This window comes from Pyrgilauda ruficollis, unplaced genomic scaffold, assembly GCF_017590135.1.
Source record: "Pyrgilauda ruficollis isolate IOZ18807 unplaced genomic scaffold, ASM1759013v1 scaffold101, whole genome shotgun sequence".
NCBI lineage: Eukaryota > Metazoa > Chordata > Aves > Passeriformes > Passeridae > Pyrgilauda > Pyrgilauda ruficollis.
The window spans coordinates 451736-464156 of record NW_024508213.1 but is presented as its reverse complement, the minus strand read 5'-3'; positions in this window follow the sequence as shown (position 1 = coordinate 464156).

The window sequence follows — 12421 nt, the reverse complement described above, 5'->3', positions numbered from 1 at the left end:
CTGCAGCACAGAAGTAATGGAGAAGGCTCCGGGTGCCGTAGTGGCATTACACTCGGTATTCAGTTCTACTGTTTGTTCCTGTTAGATTGGCTCTGTTTGAGCATTGCAGCAAAGTTTCAGCCCGTGTACCCAGCCTCAGATACCCACTGCTGCAATGCAAACATGGTTGATTCAGTCCCACTGAAGCTGAGGGGGACCTGCAGATTTGGTTAATTTTTAAGTGCTTGAATGATCAGGTCCCAGATCAAGTAAAAAAGCCATAGCAATAAAAGAAATCACAAGAGGAAGAAGAAAGAAGAAAGAAGGAATAATTAATTTTGCTGCTGTAGGTCCAGAACCTGGCATGGCTTGAGGCCATGGAATGTGTAAGATGTATGCATTGAATCAGTTGCCTGTTCTGCAGAGATCTCATTGCTCATGTCATAATTCACATTAATTTTTCTCCATTTTCTGTGGAAGAATCTGTCTGAATTAATGTTCAGTTGAGCCAATGAGGGTATAGAAGGAAGCTGAAGAGCAGTAAGACCCAAGTCTGGACCACAGGTGTTCTGTAGGAGTTGTAGTTTTGACAAATAAGATACATGGGTGGGGAAAAAAAAACAACATTAAGAGAGAAAATGTTTTATGACATAATCATTATGCCATTGACTTTGTGCTGGGAAAGAGTGCTGAGCTGCAGTGCTGGAAGCAATGGCAGGCTCAAGCTCCAAGGAGGTGTTGTTTCCTTTCTGACCCTGGTTTATCTCTGACCAGCACAAAAGTAAGTGGGTTTGGAATAGTTTTGGAGAAAGTAGCATAAATACACTGACTGCACATGGAAAGGGTGTTATATGGGAGGTGTAACTGTAAGGAGGATTTGGTATTGCTAAATGAATATTTAAAGCAAGTGTCTGATAAGTTCTTCACTGGCAGTTTGACTTGTGAGTCATGTTGCACAGTCCCCAGCCATGCCCCTCTCTATTTATAAAGTCATGCCTTGCTATATCTGACTCGTCAAATAAGCCTTTCAAGTTGTGGAGGGGATTCTAGTGGCATAGTGTGGGAACCAGGGCACAATTTGGAGGAGTAAGGGAAATTAGACAGGACACCACAAATCACTGCATGCTGAGTGCCCTCTGAAGACCAGATCAAATGGGCTGCTAGGCTTTTTCACCACGAAAAAGTCCAGGAGGTAGGAGTGGCTGGCTTCAGTCTGCTGGGTACAAGGTGGAGGAAGAAGAGCAGGGTGAAGGTTCATCTGAGCCAAGCCCCCGCAGGTGTTCCAGGATGAGTGGAGGAGCAGGGGGAGGTCACTCCAGGGAAGCATGCCAACAAAGCCAACAGCCAGTGCTTTTCTCCCTGTGCACAGTGCCTGGAGGGAGGCGGGGGAGCTGCTGGAGCTGCTCCCTGCTGCAGATCTGGAGTGGAGTGGAGCCTCAGTGGGGGTCCCTGCCAGCATCTGCCCTGGCCCCTGCCACACATGGGAGCCCTTTCCAGGTCACTGCCCCCCAGCTGGCTGTGGCTGTGGGGTGCCTCAGTGCTGACAGGGCTGAGATGTGCAGGACAGGAGGGACACATCTCCAGAGCTGCATCGTCCTCCCCAGATGGCTGGAGCTGCAATAAAGCATGTTTCCAAATGCTGACAACATACTGGTTATCAAGTAGGTGCAGGACAGGGGAGATGAGGGAAAAGGACATGAGGAATGCAGTGGAAATTGTACTGGGAAGCACAGCAGGGGTGCCAATAGAGGTAGAAGGAAGAGTCCTGACGTGCTTTGTCTATCTCCTCTTCACAGACAACAGGCAAGGAGGGACAAACACATGCAAATTGCTTTTAAGGAGTGGTTTGGATGAATGCATTATCCTATTTTTTCCCTGCCAGTCCTTTTTCCATAGTGGTCATCTGCAAATGACTGGTAAATGAGAGATGAGGGCTGAATGTGGGACACACGTACATCCTGAGTCTGCCTTTGCAGAAGCAGGACCCCATCACATATAATGATTACCTGGGGAGACAAATGCCATCACTCCAAATGTCCCCCCCTTCCTCCTTCTTCTTCCCACTTTCTATACTGAGCATGATGCCATATGGTCTGGAATATCGCTTTGGTCAGTGGGGTCACCTGTCCTGGCTGTGTTTCCTCCCAGACTCCCATTCTTCCCCAACTTCCTCACCAGTGTGGCAATAGAAACAGCAGAAAAGGCCTTGGCTCTGTGTAAGCCCTGCTCAGCAATAACAAAAACATCTCCACATTATCAACCCTCTGTTCTGCACAAATCCAAAACACAGCCCCATACTGGCCACTGTGAAGAAAATTAACTCTACCTCAGCCAAAACCAGCACCTTGGAAAGCAGATCCATGGGGTTACAGCATCCCCTGTTTCTGAGACTTTAGTGACTGAAGGAATTATTTTCATTCCTGCTCCCCTCTTTCTGTGTGCAGGAGCTAACTGCTTTCTGCTGGATGTGGTTTGGCTCTGAAGGACTTTTTTTAGTTCTGTATCCCCCAAGTTTCTCAGTGTCCGTCATCTCTGACCCAGGGCAAGTGGGGCAGCAGGTGAATGCTGGAGCTGGGGCAGGATCTGACAAGTCCCACAACCAGCTCCTTTGCTGCTCCAGAAACAGCCCCCTACACCACACTTGGCCCCCTTCAGTGGCAAAATCAGCATGTAATTTTCCAGAAGCTGCCTGGCTGATGCTTACAGTGACACTCCTGGACATGGATGGCTCACTTTGTGTGGGGTGGCAGGGACAAGGGGCTCAGGACACCAGGGGGGATTTTTGCAAGGAGAAGTCTGGTTCACAGGAGGCTCAGGCTGGATTCCCACCAGCAGGCTGGGGAGATGAAAGCCAGCCTAACACTGCTCTCCAGAGCCAACAGGTTCCCCGTGCAGAGTGGATAATTCATTATAAACAATACATGCAGATGTCAGCACTCCCTGGGGGAGCAGCTCACAAGTGGTGCACAGGTTCTCTTCAAGAGCATCCATTTGTCAAAACCATTCTCAAGATAATTTCTGGTGCCTCAGAGGGATGCTGTGTTTCAAGCTGGGGCTTTTTTCCACCGGGCACAGATTTTGCTTGCTCCCCATCCTCTGAGAACTGAAATCTGCATGCCAAGCCATGTGACAGCAGAACTGAGGTACCCTTCTTGTAGGGACGCTGCAGGATCCACAGCTGCTTTTTGATTGCAGCTGGACTTTTTGGTGACTGTCCTTGTGAGGAGGCTGCTTTGCTGGTGGATGGAGAGCACTAGAGGGGACAAACAGTTGCCGGGAGACAAATGTATTAAAATTTTAATCTGAGGAAATAGCTGTTGTGTTTGCTTTTCTGTATTTTAAATCAGTACTGGGTTTGCTGAACAGCTGGATTGCCTCCCAGGAAGTGATGACGAAACCCTTAAGACACGATGGGCGATTTTCCAGAATGTTGTGCCACGTGAGGGGCTGCAGATACACATCCTGCTCCCCAGGGTAGGCTGGTGCTTTAACTACACAGCTGGAGGAGGCTTGGGCTGGCGGGTGTGTATCGCCTGCTGGCCATGCAGCAGGGACCGGGGGTGCAGGACAGTTCCAGACAGGCCAGGATGGGCTGACACGCAGCTCCGATGGCTTCACGGTGGTGCTGACAGGGCTGAGCCCCTGCCGCAGGGCTGTCCTGCCGCCGGCAGCCACCAGCGGGTCACCGGCATGCGCCTCACCCTCCGCAGGGTGTCCTGCTTTTCCTTGCCTTGCAGCAGCGTTTCTTCCAGCTCCTTCAGGCAGAGCCGGGGGGATGCCGAGGTTATTTACCCAGGCCCAGAAAGTCCTTTTCCAAAAACTGCAAAGCTGGTGAGCGGTTGGTAGTGCTTAGCACGTATGTGTGTGCTCAGGCTGCTGGCCGGGGCTGCTACCAAGGCAAAGGAAGGGGCACGATAAGACTTTAATCTCCCTCCTCACTGGGGGATAAACGAAGCCTGACTGCGGCGGCATCTCCCAGCCCGGTAGCCAAAAGGCTGACCGCACGCCTCTCCCTAGCTGCCGAGAGCTCTCAGGGGGTTTGCACATCTGCAGACTCCAAGGGGTTAAAAATAGTTCCCACCCCGCTGATGGCACATTTTATGTCCATTTAAAGGTGTGCCATGCATTTCCATCCTCCGTGAGACCTGAGCAAATGCCTTCATGGTGCTGGCATTTTGTTCAAGGCTCTTTCTCCTTCCTAAGCCCACGGCTGCCCGGGCTGGCTCCCCACTCTGAGCGCTATTTCGGGGGTGCGTTTGCCCCCGGCTGCCCTGTTCTGAACGAGCAGCTGCAGTGTGATCGCTGGCATGTCTGTGGTGCTCCTGCCGCAGTCCTGCCCCGACACACAGCCAGCAGATAATGGGTTTGTTTTTCTGAGCAAGTCAGGGAACTGCTCTCCAAACGAGTAAAATTTTTTTTTTTTTTTAAATAAGCCAGAGAATACCTGTTAGAAAAGCACGATCCTTTCTGCTACTCGTTCGTGTTGGCCGTGTGGGATGGTTGTGCCTTTCGGGGTGGACATCCCAGCATTGTTCCTCTGGCACACGTGGTCCCCCAAGCGTCCTCCATGAGTGCTATAGGAAACATCTGGGGCTGGACCTCTGTGCTCCAGCCACCCCAGCTCGAGTGAGCCCCAGCCCTGGCCCGGCTCCTTTGGAGCTGCAGGGGTGGGCTCCCGCAGTGCCCCCCTCCCCACCGCTGGCAGGGGTGTGACCCCAGCTGTGCCGGGCATGCTGCCGCCCTGGTGCAGGTAGGGTCCAGCCCTGGTCAGCACTGCAGGTCAGGGAATTTCCCACCCGTGGCTCCTGGGGCCAAAAAGGCTGCTTAGGGTGTGGATGGGATGATTACAGCACACACCCGGGCACCTGAGCATATTTGGAGGTAGCAAAAGCAAAGAGGAGCTGCTGCCGGTTCTGCTGTGGAGAAGAGCAGCGAGTGGGGGCTGGCACTGATGTGGTGGCAGTCCATTGATGCGGACTGGTCTGCACCCTTTGAGGCATGTGCTGCTGCTGCTTTGGCAGGGAGAGGGGAGCAGGGAGCAAGGCAGGAGCCCATGGCAGGGGGATACCAGCAGGTTTCCTTCCCAGGGTGATGCTGGCAGGGGCACTGCTGCTTGAAAAGGGGATTTCTCTGCTGGCATCTGCCAGCTCAGGCACAGACCAGGCCACCACCTCATGCCATATGAAACCCAAGAAAGCTTGGATAATCTCCAAAGGGTTGATGAAATTCCCATATCAAGCAAGCTTCACTGTAGCTCTGCTGAAGTCCAGGGAGGTTTGCCTTTGTGGGAGGACCTGGGTACTTTTATAAGGGGCTCCATTCCTGCCCCAGGAGCCCCCAGCCAGTCAGCATGGCTGAGACCATATTAGGGATGCCTCTCCCTGAGCCTGAACTGCTTGTTTCCACCAGGTTCCCCACAGGAAGGCTCCCTGAAAGGTTCCCCCTGCACTGTCTTAAAGAGGCAGTGAAGGCAGCACCTTTGGGGTGAGAGGCAGGGACAATGCTTGTCCTCCAAGCCAGCACTCATCCCAAATGGGTAAAAGTGAGGACAAGCCAAGGTGCCAGCGGGGAGAGAAGGGGGAGCTGTCAGCCTGTGCCCAGCTTACTGCTTGTGATTTTCCAGCTCGCCTTTGCATTCCTCACCACCATTTCCCAGTTTTTTCTGCTGCCCCTGTGCAATTTTGGAAGCAGTTTAGAAACTCAGCTCAGCAGCCTTACCCCTGTTCAGAGCTGAACCCTGGAAGTGACTGGCTTTAACTGGGATGAAATTTTGCACCAAGAGGCTGGAACTCCTGCTCATCTGCAGGGTACTGCTGAGGGCAGGCAAACCCCTCTCAGGAGCTTCCTGCATAGTTTTCCTGTTGCCCTCATTGTGGCATCCTCCTCCACCCCATGTGCTCATCAGGATCTAGGGCATCCTTTGGGACTTCTTCTCTAGGTGATCTGGGAAAGAACTTAAAAAACTTTAGTTTTTCTGAACTGGTGCTGGAGGTGCTTCAGAAAAAGACAAGGTAGCTGTGGTAACCTTCAGAGACCGATCTCAAAGCACATGGTCATGGCACTGGGATCTGTAGAAGGAGTTTATGTTCAGATGAGGGTTTTTTTGTGTTGAAGACCCACTTGTTTCCAGGAGGAAGAGCAATGAAATTAGGTTGCAGAGATTTCACAAATGGACAGTGAAATCAGCCCAGAGCCAGCACTGAGCTACCAATAATTTCTGGTGTTTCAAACCATATTTGGTAATACGAACTTGAGCCAGCCTTGTTCCCAAGCCTTCTCATTGGAAATTCTGTGAAGCTTTTTCAAGCATTAAATTATTCTCTACAGATCATTTGTTATTACCCATCAATTTACTGCTTGGGAAACTGATCCATCACTGTGCAGGCTGCTGTTAGATGCAGGACTGGCACTGGGCCGCCATCTGGGGAATTGTGAGGCAGGGATTCCTATGCTGGAAGAAACATCCCAAAGCCACAGGAACAGCTTCTGTCCCCATTGCCCAGAGGCTGACTCTAGCCCAGCAGTGATGGTCTGAAAGACTGATCTTCCAGAGCTCATCATTTCAGCAGCACTCCCCTACTGCTGTGAGATGGGGAGCAAGTTGCGGCACAGGTGTCTCTGTTTTGCCCCAAAAATTTATGTTCTCTCAGTGACAGATGGGCTCTCAGACATAGCCTTTAAATGGTGGAGATTTTGAATCCCTTGCTTGTGACAAATGCTGTACCAGCCTCTTGGGTGTCATCCAGAGCCAAAAGAAGGAGAGGAAGATGTACTGGTATTGAAAAGGGAATATGAGCAGAAACAACAAAAATAATCCTGTCCAGTAGCCAGATGGCTGCCCCAGAGCTCCAGAGGGAAGGGAATATGAGCCAAGAGCAGCTTTGTGCAGCCACATGAGCTTGAGATAAGACTGAAGGAAAGTGCGTGGGCACAGCTACTTCTCCATCGCCTGTCTCTGCCTGAGTGGGTGCACTCAGGCTGCCTCTTGCCCTGACTCGTGGAGGTGGCATCCTGCAGGTGTTACTGAGACTACAAGCTCTGGAATGTCTTGCACACTGCAAGTGACTGTGTTGGACTCTGCCGCTTGGAGCATCATGTAAGTTTGCCTTGATGACTTTCTTGGGAGCAAGATCCCACCACAGGGTGAACTGCCTCAATCCCTGTTCATCCTTTCTTTCAGGGGAACTTCATAAATTGCAAGAGTTATTCCTGACAGACATTCAAAACCCAGGCATTTTCAGACTGGGTTTCTTTTTTTTTTAATCATCCCCTTTAAGCATGGTGAAGAAGAGGCAAGTGTAGGTGCCCACAGTGGCCCCAAGCCTTTAGCAGAGCCTTTAGGTTGGAGGGAATACATGTGGATTTTTAGAGAGCAGCCAATTCTGGATTTACTCCCCATTCACTAACCTCTTTGGGAAAAGAGATGTGGTGAGCAATCACCTCCACATGTGCCCACACCCCACTGCTTGTTAGGAGCTGTGGGAAACCCACATCCCTCATGAAAAACACTCAGGCATAACTAAGAGTGGGTGTCCTGCACTGCCTCTGGAGCTGCACAACTGGGAGCCAGCTCCTTGCCTTGGCTGTGGGACAGGCAGCTGCTGAGCAGAGACCCAGGGGTCACCAATGAGCCTCCTGCTCACTGGGACTGCTCAAGCAGGACATAAAAAGGAACAGGTGGGAAATAACTCCCAGTTCTCCTGCCTCTTACTCAGCTGGCATGTAAACTCATGTTTTTCTCAGACTGAATGAGCAGCCTGCAAATGTGTTGCTGGGGGCAGTGTGTTTACAACTCCCTGTTAGAGCAGGCTATAAGATCTGTTCCCTTGCTAGGAACTGTTCACTTGACCAGTCAACAGTGGTGTGCAACCTTGCAACCTTAAGAGACCAGGAAAAAAAAAGAGGAAAAAAAGAGCTGATACCAGCGTGGACTTTATTCTTTGCCACTGTGACAATTTAAAATTGAGACCTGAGCTGTGTGAGCAGCCAGCCTCACTGAGTGCCCAGTCCAAGATTCAGGACTGCAGAAGCCAGAAGACACTCAGGGCTGAGAAATGCCTCTCCCTGCTCCTGGCCACAGTCCTAGCACACAACCCAAGGAGCTACATCTCTCTTTTCATCTTTTCGCAAGGTGGATGGAAAGTATGGACCTTTGACAAGACTCACAGGAGCTGTTAAGGTTGCTGTGAACTCTGCTGCTGTGGGTGCTTGGAGGCACAGCCACTAAAGTGTAACAGCAAAAAGATTCAAGCTGCTCCAAGAAAAAATGTGAGACTTGCACAAATAACAGGATTTGTGATCAGAGCTGCCAGAGAGGGGTAGCAGGGCTTCCCCAGCAGGTTGCAACTCACAACAGCTGTGGTCAAGTTTCCCAGAACTCTGGATACCAGGATCAGGCAGTTCTGAGAGACTTCTGCAGCCATGTGCACTACTGCTGACTAACCTGTCCCTAAGAGCATTTGAACCAACTCTTCTGATACTTCTGCCATAACAGTGTTACCCTGTGGGCAGCTGGTGTAGGTTGAAAGGGATAATAGCTCATGAAACCAAAGAACCTGCACCTGCAGGATTAACCAGGCTACTATGAGCAGCATGTGGCTTGTTTTGTGAAGTGACTGGGACAGCTACCCCCAGTACTTGGAAAAGATGCAGTAATCTAGGTGAAAGCAGAGTTTTAGACATGTATGTCTAAAAAGAATGCATTTTTCCCTATCTGGCAAAACTTTCTTGCTGATCTGGAGTTTATGCTGTTAAATACTTTAAACATGCATTTCTCTTTAAGAAGTAACTTATTTATTTTCCCTGGTTTCTTTCTCCTCCAGACTTTACCCAAGCAAACTCAGCAGCCCAGTTTCAGACTCTGACAGCTCCTGATTTGGCTGGAAGCCAGTCTGTGGATCTGAGAGATGTGTTGATATATAATTTTTCCACTCCTACTGCATATGAACTGTCCACTATTCCCCTTATTGCCTGGAGCTAGGAGGGGTGCAACTGGCAAAAGACTGCAAGTCAAAACCATATGTAAATGACCCATGTGATTACCCAGTGCTTTTCTGGACCATACTCTGCAAAATAACATCCATGCTCATTTTTCGTTAGCTGCTGCTTTTTGCACAAAACTCAGGCTATCTCTCTGCTCTTGACTTCACTGTGGTTATTTCAGACAGAAATAAGGCTGTTTCCCAGCCCTGGCTGCTGTCCTCCCTGGTGGGAATGGTACTCCCATTCAAATGGGGGTGGTGGAGGAAACTGGGATTCCTGGGGTTTGGCATTAATCAGTCATGTGTCATGGATCTGGTCAGAAACTCTTGACTTACCTGGCCACCTGCTTTGCTACATGTGGAAGAGCAAGAATAGGGATTAAGAGGCATAAATACGATCCTCAGGGAAAAGGGCTTTTAAAGGAAAAAAGTGAGTTTAGAATTTCAGTGTTATGATTCAAATGGTGTCTTTATTTCATTTTTTAATGAAGTCAAAAGCGCAGCAAAATATGCAAGGGAGGAAATTCTAATGTTAGTATCAGCCTCATAAATGTTGTACTTCCTCATTTAGGAATCATTTAATAACTGGCTATTCTCAGTACATGGAAGTCTCTGCCATGAGGTATTGAAGCCAAAACTCACTAGGATTAAATTAATAATAATGTTTATACAGCTACACTGAGAATATCCAGAGCTGCTGTGTTGAGGACGGGAAATTATTCTTGCCTGGCACATACAGAGCTGCTTGGCTGTAGCTGGAGGGGTAAGGGAGGAATTGCTCTTTACCCAGGATGGTCTCAGCATCCTGCCCTGGAGCTGCTGAATGTCTCTGGAGCTGGTTTGGGATGCTGGGCCCTGTTGCCTGGTGGTTGCTGCACTGCACAAGTCAAGATTAGATTGTGGCATGGGGAAGGTGCCTGGCAGCCACATCCAGGCTTTTGCTTGCATCATCCCCAGGTAACGTGTGAAGTACAGTATCAGCTCTGCTGCGTGTCTCTGCACACTTCTGTCACAAGTCTTCTCACACAAGTGGTCCCTAGTTGGTTTCCAAGCCTTTCAGCTGCCCCTTCCCCAGGCACTGGGGGATGTACAGGCAAACTGTTGGACTGGGAGGGTTGCACTGTGAAGAGAAACTTGAGACAGAGTGTGAAGGTGCAGCTTACTCCATACCACACAGGAGCTGGGTGCTCATTGTTTTGTCAGCAAGAGTGCTAACATTGTACCTGTGTGGTACAATGGAGAGAATGGGTGGAGGCAGCTGCTAACAGCACCCATCCTCACCCATAATCATGAAACATTGACACCTTGCAGGCTGTTGTGAAGATCAGGTGCCTCCTCTGAAGAGTGCAGAGTTTAGGGGGAAAAAATTGCAGAAGATGGGATCTCACAGACTGTGTGCCAGGATCTGGAACCTGTCATACTGGCATTTCCTGTGTAATGGATGAATGACTGGGCAGTAGGTTTATGAGCAGCCCAGGAGAAGTATGGTTCTGCAAAAGGCAATCCCTTCCTCATAGAGAAGCCATCAAAGAGCATCCATATACCTCTGATACAGCTGTGCCTTTTTAAAATGGTGTCATGGTTCAACCCCAGCTGGCAGCTCAGTACTGTGCAGTCCTTGCTCAATCCTCTCACTCCTTGGTAGGATGGGGAAGAGAAACAGGAGAAAAGAGCAGGTAAACCTTGTGGGTTGAGATAAGAACAGCTCAATAATTGAAATAAAGTGAAATATAATAATACCAATTATAATAATAACAATAATAACATATAATGATAGAATAATAACAATAATAACATATAATGATAGCAATAAAAATAAGAGGAAGAGAGACAGAACTCAAAAGAAACCAGTGCTGCAAAGTACAATTGTTCACCCTCCACTGACTGATGCTCAGCCTACTCACGAGCAGTGACCTGTGGCTCCTGGGCAACTCCCCCCAGTTCATACACTGGGCATAATGTTTTATGGTGTGGAGTATCCCTTTGGCCAGTTTGGGTCAGCTGTCCTGGCCATGCTGCCTCCCGGCTTCTGGTGCACCTTCTCCCTGGCAGAGCATGGGAAACTGAAAATTGATTGCGACTGATCAGTGTATTACCAACATTATTGTCATACTGAATCCAACACAGCACTGTACCAGTTATTAAGAAGAAAATGATCTCATCTGAAACCAGGACAGCAGGGAACAGAAGTCCTTTGGGAAAGGAAAGGTTGATACTATAAAATACGTGGAAAGAACAGCAGCATTTTCATAACCTCAAGTGACCAGTTGAAACTGTGCAGGTTGGTTCAAAAAGACATTTTGTACAAAATAACATTTTATAAAAGGAAAGTAAATTCTGCAACCCCCAGACCTTGCCTGTTTATGTGAATCCACTTACGTCATCTGCTTGTGTAGATCGAGCACAGTATCAGAGTAAGAAACCAGAGTCCAGGTTAACTGGGGAGCAATCTGCTCTCCTCTCTAGACAGCACTGCTACAGCTGCTTTCTCTAGTTCTGTCTTCAGTTACAGGTGTTTATAAACCTATCATTCCTTGTTATTTTCCAAGAAATACCCTCTGTTACAACAGGTGGTGCTGAAGACATGGCTGGACCCTGGTGGGACCACTAAGGGCAAAAGGAGAAGGCACCAGGGACAACCCAGATGCCACTGGAGCCCTCAGTGGGGAACATAAATGAGCGAGGCAGCTCCCAAATATAATCCTCAGGACAGCACTGGGTGGGGGGAGAAAACTGCTGCATCTGCCTGGTTTTATTCCAGGGAAGTATGCAGGCAAGGCTCCTGCATGTCTGGCTTGGGCAGCGCACTGTGTGTGTTACAGCACGGAGAGAAGAGCTCTCATGAGGAGCTCCTCTCTTGTTTTTGAGGCTGTTGAGCAGGGGTAGGTGCTATTTCTATGCCTCTCTTCCCAGTAAATACACTGCCCAGACTCTCCTCCCTGGCAGCCCTATCACCACCACCCCTGAGAGCAGCAGGCAGAGCTGAAGGGAGTTAGGACGGGTTTTAAAATGGAACTTAACAGGTTTATGGATGCAGATCTGCAACGTGTGTGCCTGCAGCACCAGGCACTGTGTGTCACTGCAATTGGCTGCTCCTGACTGCATTTTCCTGAATCGCAGAGGGACACACTGGATTTCTGCAACATCCTGCTGTCACGGGACTGTTGACATAAATGCAAGAGCTGGGGGGCTGTGATGGCTGGAGGGAGATATCCAGGTGCTTCTGCAAAGGTCAGGCAGCATCTCTGTCCCCCTCACTCATGCCAGGGCACCACGGGGTTAGAAAGCCTGAGCTAGTACATGCAAAAACAGAGCTAAATACTACTCGATCTGAGTATCGATTAAACAAAGTCAATTTGGTTATGCTAGCTGTATCGGTGATTGCATCACTCTGCCGCGCAGGCAGAGGTGTTGTGTGTAACACTCGCCCCCTCACCTTAAAGCCACCAAGCACCAACACT